The sequence below is a fragment of the Haliotis rufescens genome, unplaced genomic scaffold, assembly GCF_023055435.1.
Source record: "Haliotis rufescens isolate VD_foot unplaced genomic scaffold, xgHalRufe1.0.p SCAF_55, whole genome shotgun sequence".
Classification (NCBI taxonomy): domain Eukaryota; kingdom Metazoa; phylum Mollusca; class Gastropoda; order Lepetellida; family Haliotidae; genus Haliotis; species Haliotis rufescens.
In genome coordinates, this window is record NW_025964279.1 from 177,890 (window position 1) to 198,458 (window position 20,569).

The 20,569-nt window shown below is 41.5% G+C and overlaps 4 long non-coding RNA genes across 4 annotated transcripts; 2 read left to right on the forward strand and 2 right to left on the reverse strand.

The window, feature by feature from the left end:
• Positions 1 to 2,256: 2,256 nt before the first annotated feature.
• Positions 2,257 to 7,179, reverse strand: LOC124121434. Its single transcript, XR_006859035.2, has 3 exons — positions 7,005 to 7,179; positions 5,292 to 5,468; positions 2,257 to 2,416 (listed from the first exon to the last, which is right to left on the reverse strand). It is a non-coding gene; the product is annotated as an uncharacterized LOC124121434 (long non-coding RNA).
• A 1,820-nt stretch (positions 7,180 to 8,999) lies between these two features.
• LOC124121435 lies at positions 9,000 to 12,450 on the forward strand. Its single transcript, XR_007218580.1, has 3 exons — positions 9,000 to 9,146; positions 10,541 to 10,723; positions 12,319 to 12,450. It is a non-coding gene; the product is annotated as an uncharacterized LOC124121435 (long non-coding RNA).
• Positions 12,451 to 13,003: 553 nt separating this feature from the next.
• Positions 13,004 to 14,412, forward strand: LOC124121417. The gene is made up of 3 exons (XR_006859026.2): positions 13,004 to 13,084; positions 13,758 to 13,930; positions 14,272 to 14,412. It is a non-coding gene; the product is annotated as an uncharacterized LOC124121417 (long non-coding RNA).
• A 1,346-nt stretch (positions 14,413 to 15,758) lies between these two features.
• On the reverse strand, positions 15,759 to 20,502 carry LOC124121431. Its single transcript, XR_006859033.2, has 3 exons — positions 20,409 to 20,502; positions 16,988 to 17,176; positions 15,759 to 15,916 (listed from the first exon to the last, which is right to left on the reverse strand). It is a non-coding gene; the product is annotated as an uncharacterized LOC124121431 (long non-coding RNA).
• Positions 20,503 to 20,569: the final 67 nt, after the last annotated feature.

Below are 20,569 nucleotides of genomic sequence, written 5' to 3' on the forward strand. Positions count from 1 at the left end.
CCTTAGACTACTGGGCCATCCCTGGCCCCGGTAGTTTGTGGAAATTGTCCTTTCCTGAAATCTTGCTCACAAGAGAACATTACATGCGCGTGCGAGTTACGTCCCTTTATTACATTGAGCATCGCCCGGGTGAGTGGTTGAGTGGGGTTTTACAAAACATAAATCATATCACAGTGAGGCTCAAATAATGGAACAGATCTAGATGAAAAGAAACATTTTGTGGGAAGTGTTAAAAAGATGATAAAGGCATGACTCTTTAAACAAATTGGGTGTGTGTACTGAGAAAAGATGGTTGCCATTTTTCACGATGGACGCTAATGATATGTGAGAGAAATTCGTAGACTCCTATTTGGTTGATGTTAATGTTGTTTTCAATGTTCTTGTCCATTCTGGGACTGGTTTACAAGGGCTGTGTTTGTTTGTTTGTTTGTTGTCTGTAAATAATCGAGTCCGGACCGGACAATCCAGTGATTGATATATATCATGAGCATCGATCCACGCATTTGGGATCGATGACATGCATCAACCAAGTCAGCGAGCCTGACCACCCGATCCCGTTAGTCACCTTTTACGGCAAGCATGGATTGCTGAAGACCTCTTCTACCCCGAATCTTCACGGGTCCGATGGTTACGAAGACAGGTGGCTAAGTAAATACAAGGTTGAGAGGATATATCTTGTCAAATGACAAATATGTCTCATCTCGTGACCTAAAGAAAATGACATGTTTATTCGTGGCCAGAAAGAACAAATATTCTATTTGGCTGACCGGTATGATATAATATTATTTCACTCTTGTATTTTTCAGATAAATATAACAATAAAATGTTTAAATAGATACATAATGTTATGTTCTGATTTCGGGTGAAGAGACAAAGTGAGAGAGTATGGTTTTGCGCCGCTTTTAGCAATCTTCCAGCAATATTGAGGCGGGGGACACTAGAAATACCATCACGTATTGTACCCATGTTGGGATTCGAAACCTTCGGCGTGTTGAGAGAACACTTAAACCACTGTGCTACCCAACCTACCAGCATTTACTACACAAGGAACTTACTTTCATTATTGAACTTTCTGTCAGCTCGAATTTGGCTCAACTGTTTTGTGAAGCCATGGTGTATCGTATGTACAATGGCGTTGTTTAAATATGAACTGGAATTGAACTGCTAGTAATTCTCATTTATTGATGATATTTGAAATACATGCACGTTGAGTGAGTGAGTGAGTGAGTTGGGTTTAACGCCGCTTTTAACATTATTACAGTTATATCACGGCGTGTCAGCTTAATGTGGGAGGAAAGCCCGAAGTGATGCAGGTCTCAGACTTTAACCACTTCGGTGAAACCAACGAGCACGGGTATGGTGCTGACAAACCTAGAAACATAATCGGGGCGAACCGTTTCTCGGGTCTTCGGCATCACGAGCGAACGCTTTTACCACTAGGCTACCGCGCCGCCCCTTATTTGTACAACGAGCTGGCAACTATAGCATTAATTTATGACAAGATACTAACATATTTACAATAAAAGATGTATAATGAGTGGGTGAGTTGGGTTTAACGCCGCTTTGCGCAGTATTCCAGTAATATCACGGCGTGTCGACTGTTAAATGTGGGAGGAAAGCCCGAAGTGATGCGATTTCAGACGTTTACCACTGTCGCGAAACCCACGAGCACGGGAATGGTGCTGACAATCCTAGAAACACTTCCAGAGCCAATCTGGGATGCCCCGACGGCGTGGACAGTTACTCCTGGTTTGTCATGAAGTCATGGTTTGCCTGGTCCAGACTCGAATTTTTTACACGTTGTCTTCCGACTCATCGTTTCTTAGTGTGAGTGAGTGAGTGTGGTTTTACACCGAAGTCAACAATATTCCAGCAATATCACAGCAGGGAGACCCTTGAAGATTCCGGGGTAGAATAGGTCTTCAGCAACCCATACTTGCCGTAAAAGGCGACTATGCTTGTCCTAAAAGGCGACTAACGGGATCGGGTGGTCAGGCTCGCTGACTTGATTGATGCATGTCATCGATCCCAATTGCGTGGATCGATGCGCATGCTGTCAATCACTGGATTGTCTGGTCCAGACTCGATTATTTTACAGACCGCCGTCATATAGCTGGAATATTGCTGAGTGCGGCGTTAAACAACAAACAAACAAACAAACAAACAAACAAACAAACACAGCAGGGACACGGTAATTGGCACTATATTGCAGGGGCCACCGCTTTGAAGCAAATTACAAAGAGACAAATTGTCAATTTTTATTCAGTGTGAGATGATGTGAAGAGCTATAAACAAACAACAGCGTATTAGCATGAGGGGGTGATGAAGAGCGGGTATCAAGGCGAAGCTGTGTTTGCAGCAGGTCGATGAAACTCTCAATGGTGTGCGCTGATACAGCTGTACATATCGTGTTCACCTTGAAAAGAAAATAACATCAGTCATTTCATTGTTTTAACTATTCAACAATGTTTACTTCAATGCATATGTTACGTAAATATACGTAATGACCTGTAAACCTTCTAAGCTAGTGCTTCGTGCTCAAGTTTCGAGTGAGTAATTTGGGGTTTAACGTCTTAACTGTGTTTCCGTTATATTTCGACGTCAGGGATCATAATCAGGACCATAATAGGATTCGAACCCACGATTAACGGACCCTTGTATCTTTAAGGGACGCAACTCTGCACATTACTCGACCAGTCGTGCTATAGAAACTATCGTTATGATCCTTTATGAAGCAAGAAAAAATTCAGTGTTTTTTTTATATGTATGCAAACGTCTGAAACATATGTAATATATCGCAATATCTATGAATAAAATTATCAAAAGAATTGTGATCATATACATATATTATTAACAGAAACTTGTATATAATAACTTAATCATATGGATATTAATATATTGGTTTCCATATTGAATAAATACACAATAAATCACCATTCATGAGAGACGACCACAAACTGCGTAGATCGATGCTTATTATGTCCATAACTTGATTGTCTGGTCCAGACTCGATTATTTACAGACTGCCGTCATATAACTGGACTATTGCTGAGTGCGGCGTTAACCAGCGATCAAACAAATGATAGATAAGCAGGGTCCACCTGCTCAAATCAATCTCAGCGCTAAGACAATTGAAAATCTGGGCTAACGTGTGGGAGTTGCGATGGTCTTCGTTGAGATCGCTTTGTGCAGACGGGCTCTGGGTAGCTCCATCAGGGGTCAAACAGTTTCTCTCCGTTTCAAACAGTTGTACATCTTTAAAGGGGGAACGACATCACCAGACATTTCACCATGGTGTGTGTAAAGAACCAACACGTTACTGGACAGGATTCAATTCGAAATTGCAAAACAACAAAAGTTTATTTTTCAAACAAGTAAAGTTTGGTTTTCAATATTGTAGTACAATTTATGGAATCAAGTCACAAAAACGCAACTGCTACAGAAAAGCATGTATTCCATTCAAAAGTTGACTTTTGTGCAAGCCCCATGCATTTCACTATCCACGAATGGGTATAAAAACATGTGCGTGAACGGGATTCCATATGCATTGTTTAGCATCGTGCTGACAACAACCACTCAGAAAAACAACAAAATGACGCAATTATTCAACTTTACGAAATGCCACGCCTGTCCGAAAATGAGCGTCTGCGAGCCATTGGTATGCTTGAAGCAGGATCGAGTCAACATGGTGTTGCAAGACAATTAAACGTCCACAGAAACACCATTTGGTGTTTATGGCAACGTTGTCAACAGACGAATGCAGTCAGAGGCCATCCTCGGAGTGGCACGCCACGCGTAACCAATAGTCGACAAGACAACTGGATTCGAACAACACACCTACGAAATCGATTCCAGCCAGCAACAGTGACTGCAAGAAGCATCCCTGGCCTTCGACGAATATCTTCACAAACCGTACGTCGTCGCCTCAGATGTGCAGGGATTGTCGCCAGAAGACCCGCCAGACGTCCCATTTTGACAGGAAACCACCGTCAAGCACGTCTGCAGTGGTGCAGACAGCGTCTACGCTGGACGGCCATGCAGTGGAGACAAGTTCGTTTTCACCTCAGCCACAGCGATGGACGGATTCGAGTGTACCGACGTCGAAGTGAACGTTACGTCAATCATTGTGTCATGGATGAAGATCGGTTCGGGGGCGGCAGCGTTATGGTACTGGGTGGGACTACAGCAAGACAGAGCACCCGTTTGATAGTGGTAGAGTGAAAATCTCAGTAGACAGAGCTACCGCGACGAGATCATCGGTCCTGTTGTTCTACCGTTTTTGCGCCCTCATGGCCCAGGCATTACCTTTCAACATGACAACGCCCGGTCTCATTTTGCTCGACTTTTTCAGGGTTCTCTTCAACAAAACAACGTGAATGTCATCCCCTGGCCGGCTCGCTCCCCTGATCTCTCACCAATCGAGCCCATGTCGGATGAGATGGATCGGCGCCTTCGACGTCAACCACGCGTTCCACAGACACTCCAGGAACTTCGAAACTCCAGCAGATCTGAACAGAAATCCCACACGACTTTGTGCGACGCCTGGTCCATTCCGTGAGACGAAAATGTGTTGCTTGCATCGCAACCAGAGGTGGACACACACGCTATTGATTTGTAAATTGACATGTTCATGGTTTTTTTAATGAAATCACGCATTTTCTGAAGTCAGTATGGCAAATTAAACCTTTTGAACACTCTTATCTGTTGCAAACCATAATTGTTTCAGATTTGGTAAAAAACATAACTTTGCATTAAATCTTATTCAATGTCACACGAACTTTTGTTGTTCAGTATATTTCAATCCTTCTTCATTACAAGAAGTACAATAACCCCTTAGATCGTTACGGAACAGAAAAGGAGTCATGTGTTTCTTAAAAATCACAAAAATAATATTTTAGAGAATATGTTTTCACGAATATTACTTTATGAAGGAAAATGCAAGATTCATGAAGCTAATTTAAAAAGTGTTTTCATATGATGCTTTTACCCAACAGTGACCAACATGATGTCCGATGCACTTTTCTATTTTGATTTGTACCATGTGTTTTTCAGATGAACAATTAACTTACCTGTGCATGTGTTTGTAACGGGTGACACCGGTAGACCATGATACGCTCACCTTTTTTGCGAACCTCTTATCATAACTATTTGATATTGATTCATAAACACATGCTCATAATATAGTCCGATACAACTGATGCTGCCTTTGGCAGACATTTGTTGTGATTATGGAAAGAATTTTGTCCCTTTTAATTTTTTTATCAAACGTGAGCTTTTGAAGGCGTTCCTACCACGGATTTAACCAGCCGTTGTGAGGACGATGGGGAGGTAGTTGGAGTGGCTGTGACTGCCGCCGCTGCCGCCCACCATGTAAGGGATGGGCATCATGATGCCGTGAGAGTGATGGTGACTGCTGTGGCTACTACTGCTGCTGCAACCACACGCCGTCGTCGACGACACCAAGCACACTGCAATACCAGAGGGGGTATGAAGCCACTGAACCAACAAAGACGTCGAGGTCAATGACTCGTGGCGTATGACAAGGTTATTGTCTGGGCCAATGAATATTAGTATAAAATCTTACGCATGTAGACTACAATTAACGAGAAATCGTGTACGTTTTAAAAATTAACTCGCCCAATCACATTGCACATTCATCCACGAATACATAACTCCGAAATTGCTTCATTGATACGTGGTTTACAATAAGAGAGGTTTGGAGGCCATGTTAGAGATCGATTAAGAACCCGTGGAAAGGAGGAGATAGGATCAAATATGCAAAGTGCCAGCTCCATGAACCATTTGATTCTGGAGTCAGACATATTGGATTTGTCGATGGACGGGAAAACATTACATTAAGCTTCGGTTCGGGTCAGTTAAATTTATAACCTGTATGCATTTTAATATCTGACTTTTTGACAATCAACAGTGGGACAGTATTTGTAATCTCAACCTCTGCTCGCTGTTAGGGCAGTCACAATGGATCGGGTGGTCAGGCTTGGTGACACATAAAAATATCTTGGATTATATTTTTGGTCAAACGATCGTTACCGTCGGCGGTATAAAAAAAACCTTTTGTTTTGAATATTTTCTTTTTTTTTTAAGGTCGACGCATCCGTAAACCAATAAAAAAAGCCGAACATAGCTTTCAAAGTCCCTCGCCAAGGCGTGTTATTCTGTAATTATACATTAGATAAGTTGTTGGATGTACTTTACTCTCTGAAGACGTGGATTTAAACATATTTTATTGACATGGCAAGCTGGACTGGGAAAACTTACTGGACCCTCTTCATAAATACAGCAAACATATAATCATCATAAACATATAGAAAAGACAATGTATTTACAAACGTAATATCAAATAATGAGAATATATGAAATAAATAAATTCCTATAATCAAATTAATGGATTCTTTGGCCTGCAATGATATATTAATGAACTGCTCTAAAATGAATTTCATTTAGACTTTCCGAACTGTTTACATTACCAAACTCACGATATTAAGCACTGGATTGTCGGGTCCAGACTCGATTGTATACAGACCGCCGTCATATAGCTGGAATATTGCAGAGTGCGGCGTTAAACAACAAACCAACCAACCAACATTACCGAACGACCCGTGAAGATCCGGGTTAGAATAGGTCTTCAGCAACCCATGCTTAAAGTAAAAGGCGACTATACGTATCGTAAGAGGCGACTAACGGGATTGGGTGGTCAGGCTCGCTGACTTGGTTAATGCATGTCATCGATCCCAATTGCGTGGATCGATGCTCATGATATTAATCACTGGATTGTCTGGTCCAGACTCGATTATATACAGACCGCCGTCATATAGCTGGAATATTGCAGAGTTCGGCGTTAAACAACAAACCAACCAACCAACCAACCAACCAACCAACCAACAATACCAAACATAAGTGTATTAATCTAAAGCTTTCAACACGTTAATAAATCACATAAAGACGTTAATCACAATATCGGATTTGTCTCAAATGTAACTTACCGATCATTACTAAGGCGAACACACACGCAAGAACCTTCATGTTTGTCGTTGGCGTTGAATTGATGAAGCATCTTGCACGGTGTTTATATAACGTGCATGGAGGAAGTGTGTGGTCGCTCGGACGTCGATGTCCTCATGCAGTACGCGGAATGCACCTGTGCATAATGCTCATGGCTTTCATAGCTGCCACGCCTGGCCGTGGAATGGATGACATGCTATTTTCAAACAGGATTATCAATAAAATGTATTTCCCGAAAAATATATAAGCTATTTAGACATGCATGAAATATTATTTTAAAATCCATAAAGATTTATGTGAAAGATAGTGAGACCGCTAATCTGGTCGCGACAGTTCGCAGTGAAAATAAATCGTGGATGAGCAGATTTATTGACGTAATTATGTATTGGTGGGGTGTATGAAATGGGGTTTCATCCACTTATATGGTGTGTATGTGTGTGTGTGTGTGTGGGTGCGTGGGTGCGTGCGTGCGTGCGTGCGTGCGTGTGTGTGTGTGGACAGGACCTATATATAATATACGCCGATAACATGAATTATATTAAAGCTTTCATGATTGCCAGTATTCTAATTTCCTTGTAAGTCCACCCACATTGAGGCTGATAAACTTAAGTATACTTCACTTATAGTGTTATGACAGAGCCATGCTGTAGACCCTGGGTAGACACAGAGTGTGTGTGTGTGTGTGTGTGTGTGTGTGTGTGTATGCGTGCTTGCGTGCGTGCTCGTGCGTGCTTGCTTGCTTTTAGTAGTCCGGCCAAATGCTGGTGTTATAGTGCTAGAACCCTGAGATACCATGCCGCAGTTTAACATGAATACCCCACCCAGACACAGTACACTGACTCCAAGCCGACCAGTCCTTGTTTTGCCCTCTAAGCAAGTCCCAGGTGCTGAGGTCGTATCCCGCTAGTGACCGGGTTGTTATTCAGCCTATGGACCAACAATGTTTATAGGTCTACAGTGTTGTCACTAGTGTACAGTACATACACCATGTGCACTAAAAAGAACCCATTCGTCCGTTGGTAGATGACCAGATGGTGGGAACACGAATACGTACATACACCCGAAACACAAGTGTCAAAACTTGTGGTGTCACCCTGGGCAAGTGACATAGTTCAATTGTGCCTCTGTTCACCCAGCAGGGAATGGGTACCCGATATGTGAGGTGAATGTAAAAACCTTCTAGCGCCTTTAGGCAGCTAAGGTTGTATACTCCCCAGGGAGTTGAGAATAATATCTGGAATGCAGACGGATCCACTTGTCGGGGGACAAATAAACCACATTTGAGCAAAAACTAGTACCTAGATACGTGCGGTTTATAAATATATAATATCATATAATACCGAGCGTGACGCTGGATAATAAGAGTACCATCTTTAAATGTGTTTTTGGTTTGACGCGGGCGGGGATCGAACCCTGACCTTCTGTCCACCAGGGACACGCTCTATCAACTAGACCACGGAGGCGGTCTGATTATGTATAGAGGTTCCGAACCGTATTTGTCCGAAAATCATAGTTTCATCCACCCCAAATATATAAACATTTTCACAATATTTAAAAAGTACGTATCTAAACATCACTGTTCATGATCTAAAACATGGCCAGTACTTTGCGTTTGTTTGTTGTTTAACGCCCTACTCAGCAATATTCCAGCTATATGACGGCGGTTAATACAGTGAAATATACTGTTCAATGAGACCAGATTACCATGTACAAGTACATTATTAACTCCAGTTTTCTCATCCGAAAAAGTATGGTTGTGGAAACGAATCTTGCACTTTGCGGCAGATTAAGCGATTATCATCACTTGTTTTTAAAAGGGAAATGTAAAAAATAAAATATAAACGTGGAATGTATAAACCAGCTTTAATACGTAATCCCTTTAAAAAAATATAGAAAATATGCACGCATAATAAATGATAAATGTATGACAGCACCATGCACACAGAGTTCTATTAAAAAAGGTAATAACTCTCGCCACACCCAAACAGCATGTGCAGGTAGATACGAGTGTAATTGTGTATATAAACGACAATATCAACCATGACGATACACTCTCAAGTTCAACAACAACATGAAAGGTATCAGCATAACGAGCGCCATCTGTTTCTTCGCCATTGTCATGGGTAAGTTCTTACTCTAAATCAGCTCCTCTATCCCTGGGTTCCCGGGGAAGGTGAGATGAGGTGAAATGGCGTTTAACGTCGCGTCCAAGATTATTGCACTTATATAGCGACGTGCATGCACGTGTGTGTGTGGCTGCTTGTACTAGTCCGGACTGATGCCGATTTATAGTGCTAGCTCACTGAGATACCATGCCGCAGTTCAACATGAATACCCCACTCAGACACAGTATACTGACTCCGAGCCGACCAGTCCTTGTTTTAGCCCCTTAATGCCGAGCGCCAGACAGGGTAACAACAAGTACCATCTTTTAACGTCTTTTGGTATGACACGGCTGGGGATCGAACCCCGGACCTTCCGCTCTCCGGGCGGACGCTCTACCACTAGACCACGGAGGCGGTCTTCAGGGGAAGGAGAGAGGCTCTCAGTAGTCTATGCTTGTCGTTGAATGAGTGTGGTTTTACACCGCTTTAAGCAATATTCCAGCAATATCACGGCGGGGGACACCAGAAATGTGCTTCACACATTGTACCCATGTCGACGAAGGATGGTCAGGCTCCGTGGCTTGGTTGATGCATGTCATCATATCCAAAGCGTTGATCCACGATCATGATGTCAGTCACTGGATTGTCTGGTCCAGATATCATTATTAGCAGGCCGCCGTCGTAAAACTGGAATATTGCGGCTTTAAACAAACAAACGAATGCAGTATCTTTTGATATAAGATTAAACGTTAAACAGTCTTAAACTAACGATGTTTTTTATTAATCTAAATTTCAAAAAGCGGATAACAAAACCAAATGCATAAAGAATTAAAGATGCAGAATGACGAGATCTTTGAACAGTCAGTTGGAAAATGCAATATGGCTTTGATTTGCCACAAACGATCTCTCGAATAAATGTGGTAAATGTGAAAGTCGCGATAGTTGCCTTTATACGAGGACGATACCATTTCGAAACGATTCATACAGTTCTAAATGTCGACATTATGAAATAAAGTACAGAAAGTTGTTGAAAGGGTTTGGGGCATTAAAATCATACTTTCAATACGGGCGCTAAAAAGCTGAAATTACGACAGCTAGTTTGATATTTCGAGCTTTTCATCTTTCAAAACAAAAGTTAAAAGGATACGAGAGCGATGTTGAGCTTTCGAATCTTTTGTGATAAATGTGGAAAACTGAAGTTTCAAATACACGAACCACCTAAAGAGCCACCCAAGTTATGTTTCTTGTTTCAATAAAACCATAACAAAATTCAGCATTATCAGGTTACCCACGTGTATAGCACTGACCGGATCGTATAAGAAAGATTTCTTTGTAAAAAGAATATAAACATTGTAATTTATTTGTTTATATGCCTCATGTCGAATGAACAGTGTGTGTTTTTCTTGTCTCAGCAATGCTGGTGTCCTATGCCGACGCGAGCTGCTGTTGTCACAATGGCAACCACCAAAGCCACCACAGCAGGCACGGCATCCCCGTCCCCATCCCCTACCCCATCGGCGGCGGCGGGGGCGGCAGCCACTCCTCCAACATCCCTCTCGTCATCACAACTGCTGGAAAATAGTTACAACGAGCAGGTGAGCTACCATTTAAGATCATTGACGCAAAGACTAAAAGATATATCTTTACAAAATTGGTCTCTATTTGTATCTGAATCAAACAAATGTATTTATTACAAAATGGTAAAAAATGATTTATATCCCGAACAGTATTTATCTTGTTTCAATGTAAGATAATCCGGGTTTCCCTAGCAAGATTTCGATGTTGTTCACATGATCTATTTATTGAAACTGGACGTTACACGGGTATTAAAAGAGAAGAACGCATTTGTCAATTGTGCGCCCAAAATGACATTGAAGGTGAATACCACTGCCTTCTTATATGCCGATTTTATGCAACATTAAGGGCTAAGTATATACCTGAATATTACTATGTCAATCCCAATTTCTTTACATTCACACCTCTGTTAAACAATTCTAAGTACTTACTTTTACAAAGTTTATATATGTACATTTATCATGCAATGGGACACAGGAATAATATTATGTTAAGACTCTACTGCTCTGAATGTACAAGTTAGAATAGGTCTTCAGCAACCGATGCTTGCCGTAAAAGGCGACAACGTAGTTACAACGTGTTGCAGCAGGTGAGCTACCATCTAAGACCAGGGGTCCGTTCCGCAAATCCATTCCGGTAATTATCTGAACCGGGTCATTATAGAGTGTGGAATCGTTTCTACGCTCGGTCATATTGACGGCATGTCATCGTACCCCAATTGCGTAGATCGATGCTCATGATATCAATCACTGGCCTGGCTGTTCCAGACTCGATATATTTACAGACCGTCGTCATATAGCTGGAATATTGCTGAGTGCGGCGTAAAACAACGAACAACAAAAGTCCTCGGAAGGTTTATTCCAGCGCCATTTTGTTTGTCTGCTAGCTCAAATATATTATGTGTGTCAATCTAGCGGTTAAAGATTGCCGTTCTTTTAAAGAGGATGATTCTTGGTCCAATAATTCAGGTCAGTAGTTCGAAAGAAAAAATATGTAAATGTTCAAAAAACGTTCCAAAATATTTTGTCAAAATGGTAAGTTGGTAGGGGAAAAGACTACGGGCGGGGTAACGGGATTCGGCATAATTCGACGTTTTCGTTGTGTTTTGAATTTTCTAAGATAAATATTTAACAGGTTTCAACTATTATTTAAATAATTTATATACAGTAATAGCAATGGTACATGAATTTGTTTCGTTTGTTAAACTGCTTCAAAAATAAATTGACATTTCAATGTTAGGGAGTTGATGGAATTATGAACAAAGTCTGGCCAAATATGGTTCTATATAGCAAACACGGAACTGTTCATTGCGTATATTTGTGTGTAAATAACCCGTCTTTAAGTACAGCTTGAAACAATAGGCAGACGATAAATACATTATCATATAAACACCGTTTTAATTCAATGTCAAGAGGTTTTTTTTCATTTTTTTAAAATCCATTTCAAACAATTTGTCAAAATTTGCTCACTTTTGACAAATGAATGAAATAATCAATAGTGATTATAAAAGGCAAGGATACGTTTATAAGATTATGTGTAACTGTTCCCTGTGTGTATAAAACTCAAAATACCTATGTTCTCCGTGTTATCTAATAGTATTTATTCAATGTTTCAGATGTACACAAAGCCTCCATCAGACTTACAGACACACAGCTACAGACAAAACCCGAAAACGAATTGGTCCAATTATTATTCATTTTCCATGTACATGTGTCTGATAAAAGAAAAATAAATAAGATAAAACGTTGATTTTGTTATTTTGTTTACATACACAAGCATGAATATTGCTTAAATATGGCTTGAATGACACTTGAATATTGCTTGAATATAGATTGAATACTGCTTGAATATGGCTTGATTATTGCTTGAATATTGATAAAACGGCGTAAAACCATACTGGTCCACTCACTCACTCTGACTCGTGAAGATCCGGGTTAGAATAGGTTTTCTGCAACCCATGCTTGTCGTTTGAGGCGACTGACGGGATCGGGTGGTAAGGCTAGCTGACTTGGTTGAAGCAAGTCCTTGTATCCCAACTGCGTAGATCGATGCCCATGATGTCAATCACAGTATTCTGAGTTAGGCGTTAAACAGCACATCACTTAACTCTCTGTCTACAGGAAAAGACTGCCTAAGGGCGTGACGCAAATTAACGCGTTTAACCACAGTGGCCAGTCTCCCGCTGAGTTATCTCCCCTTTCCGGCGAGTTAGGGCGACCACAGCAAGAAATTGTTTATCATCGGATTATGACAGCGGTTAGTGTTTTTTTATGTTGATATAAAAAGCCTTTCCGTTAAGGCTTAGCATCAGATTCCAATCGACAACAATTTGAAACAACGCATCATGAAGTTTGCTATCTGCCTCGTTTTCATAGCTATGGGTAAGAAACCCCTCAAATATTTCTCTCATTTTTAAAAAATCTTTGTGTATATTTAAATGCTGTCCGTATGAGAACATACATATTATATATTTTAACATATGCTTGAGACATGTAAAATCATATTAAATGTTACCGAGTAATCAAACCTTTGGTCTGTGAAAAGATAGGTATATGTAAGTAACATCTTGTTAAACCTTAGCATTAAAGCGTTATCCGTTAGAACTAGTAACACAGGTGTGTATTCGCTTAAGGTTTTGATGTACAATAAAGCCTTGTTAGCGCCACGTCCTGGGGACAATATATTACAGCGTAGATAGAATTCTGCCAGGTCTACAGAGTTACGATCCGAACTGAAGGAATTCCTGGTACGAATATTTAGATATCCATATTTAGATATAATTATGACTATATCGACCGGTTGGTCACACTCTTTCTCCTATGCAAATATCCCAGTATTGCGTGGATTGGTGCTCATGCTGTCGATCACTGGATTGTTTGGTCCAGACCCGTTTATTTTACAGACCGCCGCCATGTAGCTGGAATATTAATATTAGTTGTGTGCGGCGTTAAACAACGAACAAAGCGTCCCCATAACTCACGATATCAACTTTTTAGACCTTTTGATTTTACTAAAAAGTTAATTTAAAAAATAAACAAGCAAACGTTATTCCAGCCTTCCTGGCAACGTACACCGACGCCTGCTGCTGTCATCACGGCAGTCACCACAGCCACCACAGCAGGCACGGCATCCCCATCCCCATCCCTTACCCCATGGGCGGCAGCAGCGGCGGCAGCCACTCCGCCAACATCCCCCTCATCATCACAACAACAGGAAAATAAACACGGGTAAGTCATTTCGTATACCTTATGCCAACTGAAATAAGAGCTGTATTTCTCTCCAGTCACATCCAAAGTAAAAGGGGCCAATAACTCTGCTCGGAAATTACAAAACCTGAACTCAGAAACGGAACGCAAAATACATTTGATGTAACATGATAGTATGCTTTGCCATTGTAAAAGTGATGGAAATCACGTGTCTCAATACCACGCATGTTCCTTAAGTCATGTACCCAAGTACCTTAAGTGAAAGCTATTTTACAGCGAAACAACTCCAAATGATTAATTTCTATTAGTATTTAAGTCTTAATACATTTAATTTCAACTCTAAAGTCATGTTACTTTTTCAGCACAGATGACGGTGGTAAAAATCCTAGGCGGTTACCTCCCCTTCAGGAAACTGCTTTTGACAGGAATTCAACGCATTTCGAGCTACGAAGATCAGTTACTATTTAATGTACTGCTGAGTATAATAAATTCTAAATACCTCAACGAACGTTTTATTTTACCTGAGCAGTTGGCTCCGCATGAGAATAAGTCACTTTTTGTTCATTCGACCCAAGTACTCGTGGTACAGAGGCGGTGGGGTAGCCTGATGATTAAATCCTTTGCTCGTCACGCCGTAGACCCGAGTTCACTTTCCCACATGGGTATATGTATGGAGCGCATTTCCGCTGTGACATTGGTGGAATACTGCTAAAAGCGGCGTGAGACCACATTTCACCGGGCGGTTGTGAAATCTAATTAAGTTGTTATAAGAAGATATACTCATATGATAAACGTATTATTTCATTCCTGAATAATACGATTCGTATCCTACCATGGTAAGGGTTGCGTCTGTTAGCCGTGACAGGATCCGAAGATTATTGGTTCGAGTGACAGGATCTTGGTTTGTCAATAACATAACATTTAGCCATGGAAAACTTTGGGCTTGCTTCACACAATAAACAAACACCACAATAAACAATACCTTTCAAAACAGCATTAAGTGAGTGAGAGAGTTTGGTTTTACGCCGCTTTTAGCAATATTCCAGCAATATCACGGCGGGGGACACCAGAAATGGGCTTCACACATTGTACCCATGTCGGGAATCGAACGCGGGTCTTAACGAGCGAACGCTTTCACCACTAGGCTACCCGACCGCTCCCAAAACAGCATTAAAGAGGGGACCATGCTTCATGGCCTGTTTTCTATTCAAATCACTGTGTGACGCAATCATCAAGCCTTACCCCCTGAAAGGGGGAGGGGGCACGGGAGGCCCAGTCGCCTAAGGCGCCGCATAGTTGTGCAGAGTCACGGTGCAGAGTTGCTTCCCCTGGGCACGCCAGGAACCTATGATTTTGGTTTCGAATCCCGTTTCGTCCCCAATTATACTTTTATGTGTGTCAGCCGTGCTCCGGGTTTCACCAAAGTGGTAAACGTCTGAGACCTGCATTACTTCGGGCTTTCCTCCCACATTAAGCTGACACGCCGTGATATAAACTGAAATACTGTTAAAAGTGACGTTAAACCCAACTCACTCATTGTACATTTAAGAGCAATAAACTGACATACAATGAAATATAACTCAACGTATTTTGTAACCTTTATTGTAAGTGAGAAAATGTAGGTGTCATTTAGATGCATGGGTGATTTTAATTTCAAGTTTCACAGATATATTATCAATGATAAAAGTGTTCGAGACCAGTCACTGGGGAGATTGGAATGACGTTTTACACACAGTCAAAACAAACGCTCCATCGGACCCAACGTTCAGGCGAAATGGCCCATCCCGTCTCGATGGAAGGACGTTTGCTTTGAACAGTTGCGTATTCACACTGCTTCAAATCATTAAAACACCTTTAACTGAATATATTGTAAAGTATTGACTGTTACAATATTACTATGAATAAGTATACAGTCATAAGTTGCCAATCACATCCCGCCAGAGTCGACTGATGCTGGGCATGCGCAGCAAGGATTGTAGTATTCACGGAAAGGAGCAGGCTGCAAATCTGAAAACAATACGAAGATGATGAGAGACCGTGATTCCCAATTCGAGGAATTGTATTAAGGCGGCAAACGTTGCGTGCATGGATTGAAATATTATAGCCTTTCACAAATAATCATAAATAATCGCATTTCGCTGTGCAGAGTTACGTCCCGTAGAAGGACAAGAATCCTATGATCATGGGTTCCATACCCAAATGCGTCAAGCTTTGATTCTGGGTTTGTCAACACCATACCTGTGCTCGTGGGTAGCGCCAAAGTAGTAAACGCCAAATACATGTGTCAATTAAGTCTTTCGGCTACATGATGGCGGTCTGTAAATAACCGAGTCTGGACCAGACAATTCAGTGATTAATATCAAGAGCATCGATCCACGCAATTGGGATGCGATGAGAAGCATCAACCAAGTCAGCGAGGCTGAACACCCGATCCCGGTAGTCGCCTCTTACGACAAGCATAGTCGCCTTTTACGGCAAGCATGGGTTGCTGACCTATTCTAATTTGTACATTCAGAGCAGCAGAGTCTTAACATAATATTATTCCTGTGTCCCATTGCATGATAAATGTACATATATAAACTTTGTAAAAGTAAGTACAGTAGAACACGGATATAACGAACACGGATATAGCGAACAAACGGATACAACGAACTGTTAAAAAATGTACTTAGAGTTGCTTAACAGAGATGTGAATTTAAAGAAATTGACATAGGATTGAGATAGTAATATTCAGGTATATACTTAGCCCTTGATGTTGCATAAAATGGGGATATGAAAAGGAAGCTAAATTCATCTTCAATGTCAGTCAGGGCGCACAACTGACAAATGCGTTCTTCTCTTTTAATACCCGTGTAACGTCCAGTTTCAATAAATAGATCACGTGAACAACATCGAAATCTTGCTAAGGAAACCCGGACTTTTTTTTACAGTGAAACAAGATAAATACTGTTCGGGATATAAATCATTTTTTACCATTTTGTAATAAATAAAGTTGTTCGATTCAGACACAGATTGAGACCAATTTTGTAAATATATATCTTTTAGTATTTGTGTCAATGATCTTTAATGGTAGCTCACCTGTTGCATATCGTTGTAACTATTTTCCAGCCGTTGTGATGACGAGAGGGATGTTGGAGGAGTGGCTGCCGCCGCTGCTGCCGCCCATGGAGTAGGGGATGGGGATGGGGATGCCGTGCCTGCTGTGGTGGCTCTTGTGACTGCCGTGATGACAGCAACAGCTGGCTTCGGAGTAGGTCACAAGACCAGCTAAATTGATAGGGAGTGAATGATTATTAAGGAGATAACATTTCAGCGATGATAGTGTTGTATATACATTGTTGTTTGTTTGTTGTTTAGTGCAAGACAGCAACATAATATTACAGCAATATTACGAGTAGAGGTAAATGTAAACAATCGGGTTACAGCGGACAAACAATGCGGACAAACCAGTGAGGAAAGGCCCAGGCATCGGGGTACGATGACAGGCTATCAACCAAGTCACAGACTCCTCTTAATACGCCCAGCATAGGTTGCTGGGAACAAATTGTAACCGGAATACCCAGGGGTATACTGAGGTGAGGTGAGGTGAAATTGGGTTTAACGTCGCGTCCAAGATTATTGCACTTATATAGCGACGTGCATGCACATGTATGTGGCTGCTTGTACTAGTCCGGGCTGATGCCGATTTATAGTGCTAGCTCACTGAGATACCATGCCGCAGTTCAACATGAATACCCCACTTAGACACAGTATACTGACTCCGAGCCGACCAGTCCTTGTTTTAGCCCCTTAATGCCGAGCGCCAGACAGGGTAACAAGAAGTACAATATTTTAACGTCTTTTTGTATGACGCGGCCGGGGACGCTCTACCACAAGACCACGGAGGCGGTCGGGTATACTGAGGGGGACTTGAGGGTATACATGCTTATATATGGGTTTGAACACTTTAAGATATGACGACTAACGGGATCGGGTGATCAGGCTCGCTGACTTGGTTGCTGCACGTCATCGATCGTATCCCAATTACGTAGATCGATGCTCATGATATCAATCACTGGATTGTCTAGCCGAGACTAGATTATTTACAGACCGCCGTCATAAAGCTGGAATATTACTGAGTGCGGCGTTAAACAACAAACAAACAAAATATGTGTTTGATTTCCACGGAAACGCAACTGTGTGATTCCTTTGTTTGTATGATGAGTGATTTTACATTGATTTAGGTGCGATTTCTCTACCACCACACTCGATAACCCAGTGTATTGTGTCCCTTTTCTATAACGATAAATACCCTGGACCCTTTTGTCCTTATAGCTTCGTTAAAGAAATGACGTCACCATTTCCATTCGTCTTAGCACAGAATTTCTCTCGGAGTTATTTCATTGGACGGCTATTTTTAGCGCCGCGTCATTCGAATCGGGCTCAATATGAAGCTGTGGTTGCAAATGAGTGAGTGAGTATGGTTTTACGCCGCTTTTAGCAATATTCCATCAATATCACGGCGGGTGACACCAGAATTGGGCTTCACTCATTGTACCCATGTCGGGAATCGAACCCGGGTCTTCGGCGTGACGAGCGAACGCTTTAACCACGAGGCTACCCGACCGCCCCTGTGGTTGCAAATGGAAGCAGGGCACTTATCATAATAATATTAGTTATGGTGTCTTCAGTTGCCGTATACGGTGTCATATTAGGGAGCGACCATTTGATTTCTATGGGGGGGGGGGGGGGGGGGGGGGCGGAAGTATTTACAAATGAATAGTTTGTTGGAGATAATCAGTAAAATAAATAGAATGTTTACTACTGTGAGAAAAATGAATAGTTTGTTTCCAGATATAATTTTGCGTGCCATTGCAACATTTATCTATTAAATTAAAGAATTATTCCAGCATTATAAACGTAAAAAATTTCCGCCGCCTTCGGCGCAACATCACTGTTACTTTAATCTTATTTGTTGCTATTTCTGTATATGAAGTTAATGGCTTCAGTTCAGCACATTTTGCTATTGAAATGTATGTACAAATATTCAGGCGTCCAATTTAACAATTTCCAAAAAGAAATAACCAAGCTACAATGTTGTAAAAGAACACATTATTCACTGATAAATGTTGAACATATTTATATTGTGGTTTGTTTGAGGAATGGTTTGAAATACAAATAAACCATATGTATTAAATGAAAAGGTATCGGTATGAACAATTTTCACCAAAATCCTTCAAATAAAACTATATTATATGATCTTTGGATATGACCTGGTCATATTACAGAGATAGACAATTGTCCTCTCACCAGATACCCCAATGTTATTCAGATGAATGAACGAGTATATACACTATTTGCTTTAGTGTATGGCAATGGGGGTCATTTCGTGGGATGTGTGTGTGTGCCAGGCAAAGGTTGGTACAGTTACGATGGCTTGGAAGTATACCACCAATACTGGCCGGGACTAAAGAAACAGCTATTACCGCGTCCTCCACCAGGCTACAAACAGGACTACTGTATTTATGTCAGGGAATGAAAAAGACTATTATAACGGGTGTTCTATAGCTGTTCATGTTATAATACACCACAGGCTGCACTTGCTGAAATATGATTGCATATTTTACTCTATAATAAAATTGCAAAATTACCATCTGAAATGAACAGTTTGTTCAGCTGTATGTTACAAAAAAATAGTTTGTTAGAAAAGGCTTCAGAAAAAAATAGTTTGCTGAGAAAACAACTTCCCCCCCCCCCCCCCCCCCCCCCCCGCCCCATAGAAATCAAATGGTCGCTCCCTTAGCTTGGCAAACAAATATTGGGCGAGGCGTGAGCCCGTTACGCCTGTCTTAGCGGTAAAATCGCTTTGAGGAAGGGGGCCCTGAACGGGTACTGATTGTGTATCATCGTGCCCCGACGGGTGGAGTGATGCTCAACCCAATCAACGCAATCAGTCACTGGATTGCCTGGTCCATACTTGAATATCTACAGACCTAATGGTGAGGTGAAATGGCGTTTAACGTCGCGTCCCAGATTATTGAACTTATTTAGCGACGTGCATGTACATGTGTGTGTGTGTGTGTGTGTGTGTGTCGCTGCTTGTACTCGTCCGGACTGATGCCGATTTATAGTGCTAGCTCACTGAGATACCATGCCGCAGTTTAACATGTTAAACCAACTCAGACACAGTATACTGACTCCGAGCCGACCAGTCCTTGTTTTTGCCCCTTAATGCAGATCGCCAGACAGGGTAACAACAAGTACCATCTTTTAACGTATTTTGGTATGACGCGGCCGGGAATCGAACCCCGGACCTTCCGCTCTCCGGGCGGACGCTCTTCCACTGGACCACGGAGGCGGTCACAGACCTAATACGTCTGTAACACTGTCGACTACGACCACAAACAGCATTCATCCAATCATGCCATCAAAGAGCATTTAAGTTTACACCGTCAAGACTTAGACATGAAAAACACTAGTAGAGCGGAGCCCCCCTTTAATTGATCTCAATTCTACTCACCAAACAGAAGAAAGGCGAGGACACACATCAGCTTCATGGTAAAAGTTAGAAGGTATTCGGCGTGGCTGGCAACTTGACTTGACGGGAATATGCTGACTACGTTAAACAAGCAGGTATATATACATATCGAGCAATGTTTGGTATTAGCGTTATGTAAACTG